The sequence below is a fragment of the Haemaphysalis longicornis genome, unplaced genomic scaffold, assembly GCF_048455015.1.
Source record: "Haemaphysalis longicornis isolate Haplotype H1 unplaced genomic scaffold, Haemaphysalis longicornis Haplotype H1 scaffold_2, whole genome shotgun sequence".
Lineage (NCBI taxonomy): Eukaryota > Metazoa > Arthropoda > Arachnida > Ixodida > Ixodidae > Haemaphysalis > Haemaphysalis longicornis.
In genome coordinates this window covers 258,723,149-258,726,019 of record NW_027526295.1, presented here as the reverse complement: position 1 = coordinate 258,726,019, position 2,871 = coordinate 258,723,149, and the positions used below count along the sequence as shown (strand labels likewise).

Sequence of the window (2,871 nt, the reverse complement as noted above, 5' to 3'; positions counted from 1 at the left end):
CAATTATGACATTATTACAGTTTTGAAGGCTTGATATATTCTCGCTAACGAACACAATAAACCGTATACGTGCATATATTACAAGAATCGAAACCGATGAATATTTCTAAGCAGCTCTTTATTGTTTTCCAACCCTTCCAGGCGTAAAGAACAAATCCTGGTCTGCCCGTAACGGCGTTCTATGAATTGAAGAAAATTACTCTTACTCTCTTGTCCTACAGACTGAGGACCCGGCGCTCTAATCAGGTCTATTTTACTGTCAAATAATGGTTTCTCCTCCTTCTGCTCCTCCTCCTTTTCTTGAGTGCAGTTTTCCTATAACGCATATCATGAGTATTGGGAAGATATGGATGTGGGAAATGTACCGAAATGTCCCTCCAGGTCTGAACAAACATAGCGTTACGGAATTTTTACCGTAGACGTGACTTGTTTTGCTCAATAAACCTCCATACTCGTTAGAAGCCTGGTATAAAACCAGCACGCGCCTGTACACACAGTGGGAATTATTTCCCAGCCGAAAAAAACCATTGGCCGACCTATTGGCGTTCCAATAGGTCGGCCATTTGGTCGACCAATAGGTCGGCCAATAATGTTTTACGCACCCATTGGCGTACCCATTGGCCGGCCAATTGGACGACCCATTGGCCGTCCAAATGGGCGACCTATTGGCCGACCCATTGGAACGCCAATAGGTCTTCCCATTGGCCGCCAACTTGTTGCACTTTTAGTTGGTTCATCCCACTGCCGCAGCCACTCCATCTGAGCTGCCGCTGCAGTGCGCTGGTTACCTGTATCACAAATACAAGAACTCTTGGAATGAATGAATATCTTTATTGCTCTGTTTGTATACACAGCATGCAGACAGTTCGTCGTTTAAGCAATTTTTCACAGGCCATTGTCCATGCCGTGCTCCGCTCGCCGCAGGCTGGCTGGACCTTCACAAAGTGAGTGGCAAAAGCGAACAATGGGTTAACTTTATAATAAACCGCAGTTTCGCGCATTAAAACAACAAGGCACTGAAATGTTTAGTGGCGTGAGCACACGTCTTCAACAACGTCCCGTGCATGGCGAACTGCGTTGCGCGGCGATGTCGCGAACCCGTCAGTCGTAACATGAACAGCCCTGAAATATATTTAGGCAGACAAATTAATTCTTAATAACACCGCTCACGCTATGAGGAGTGAAAATGGCAAGGAAAACTCACATATAAACAGTATACTCACATAAACAGAGACACGCTTCCTTCGGTGCGAGGCTTAGCGGCGTTCAGCGTAAAGATGCATCTTGAAACAGCCTGCTATGGGTGGGCGACATCATCGTCGCCACTTCTTACACTCTTGCAGACCACCTTACATTTCCAATGCAGTCAGAGAAGACTGCGTGTGCAACCGACCAACACGCCTACAACCTACACCGCCAACACCACGTTGAATACCACTCTTCCACTGTCCGTCTATGGATTGGATTCGATTGGATTGGATCGGGGTTTTATTTCAAAACAATTTTGCTACTCGCGTCGGAAAGTTTTCATTAGCGTTTGTTTGTTATGTTTTTTTAAGTACTTTATCTTGAATTGCTGATTGTAATATCAAAATTAATTGCCTCATAAATATACATTTGTAAAGGTTGAAGTTCTGAACATTTCTGAAGGTTTCAAATTAAGAGTGAGAGAGAATTAAATTTCAGCCCATTGATGTCGTAATTGAATACTATCCAAAAACTATTCAAAATGGCTCCCCGATTGGGTCATCATGTTGGAGCAGTCAGTAGTATTAACTTTATAGTTGGAGCCAATGGGTCCAATCGGGCCAACTGGCCATCCTAATCGAGCCAATGGGCCCAATTCGGATCGCTCCAATAGGTCCAATTGGACCCATTTGGTTTCCATTTGGACCCATTGGGATTCCATTTGGACCCATTGGGTGGCAAATTGGACCAATTGGTCGGCCAATGGTTTTTTTCAGCTGGGTTGGAACTCAACCTGCAGTTTTTGCGGCCCATAGTGCATGTCGGCATACTTTCATGTCATGTTAACGTAAAGTAATGTGATACAATACTTTAGAGCGTTCGGCGAGGTTGCAAAAACTGTTTTACCTTACGTATTATTATCGGAAATCGTAATGCCTTCTGCCAAAGCCGACAGCCCCGAAGGCCTTAAATTTGTTTTGGTCTTGTATTTTGGCTGTTGTCGGTTACTATAAGCTGGCTGTTCCCTTTGTTCGAAAGAGCTCCAACTCATCGCGCTCCGCACAGGACCGACTTCGCAGGGAATGGGGCGGCGCCGGCAATATGTTTCTTCCGTAGCGGTATCCAAAACTATACTTTTACTCACGCCTTGAGCTAGTGTAGGTGATTTTAAGTCTATTATTATGATAAAAAAGTTACGCACACGCCAAATCTGGTGCCAACAGGCGTCGGACGTCAACCGAGCCCAAAGAAACAGCAGGCAAAGCGAGCCCGAGTGAAGCAGACGACAAATGCGAGAATCCCTAAGCCGACGTCACGGAGGCGCGCTTCGCAGCGACGCCCGTGGTCGCGCTCATTGCCAATACCAATTATTGGACCTCAGGGGACAATATTCTTCAATTTTGCGGGTTCTGGTTCATATTTTCGTGTTCGCATCGCATTTGTCCATGACTATATTCGGATTCTTCCGCGATGTTCGTCCAAAGAGTCACAAAAAATGAAAGCCCCTTTCGTAAAAGAAAGATGAATACGTAAAACGGTAAGTCTTTCTTCCATGCAACTTGATTTAAAGCCAAAGTACAAAATCTGAACCGCCATAGTCTAAAACCAGAGTCCACTTCAACTCAGCAAAAGTCCAAAGCCAACCTGCAAACCCACACCACCAAAGTCCAAAGCCAGAGTCCA

General features: G+C 45.2%; 1 long non-coding RNA gene across 2 annotated transcripts; it reads right to left on the bottom strand.

Moving 5' to 3' along the window:
* Positions 1 to 815: 815 nt before the first annotated feature.
* Positions 816 to 1,514, bottom strand: LOC144167757 (uncharacterized). Of its 2 annotated transcripts, XR_013322110.1 has the most exons (3): positions 1,224 to 1,507; positions 1,044 to 1,122; positions 816 to 935 (listed from the first exon to the last, which is right to left on the bottom strand). It is a non-coding gene; the product is annotated as an uncharacterized LOC144167757 (long non-coding RNA). The 2 variants fall into 2 exon arrangements; XR_013322109.1 differs by having other exon boundaries at positions 816 to 1,122; positions 1,224 to 1,514.
* Between the last annotated feature and the right edge of the window lie 1,357 nt (positions 1,515 to 2,871).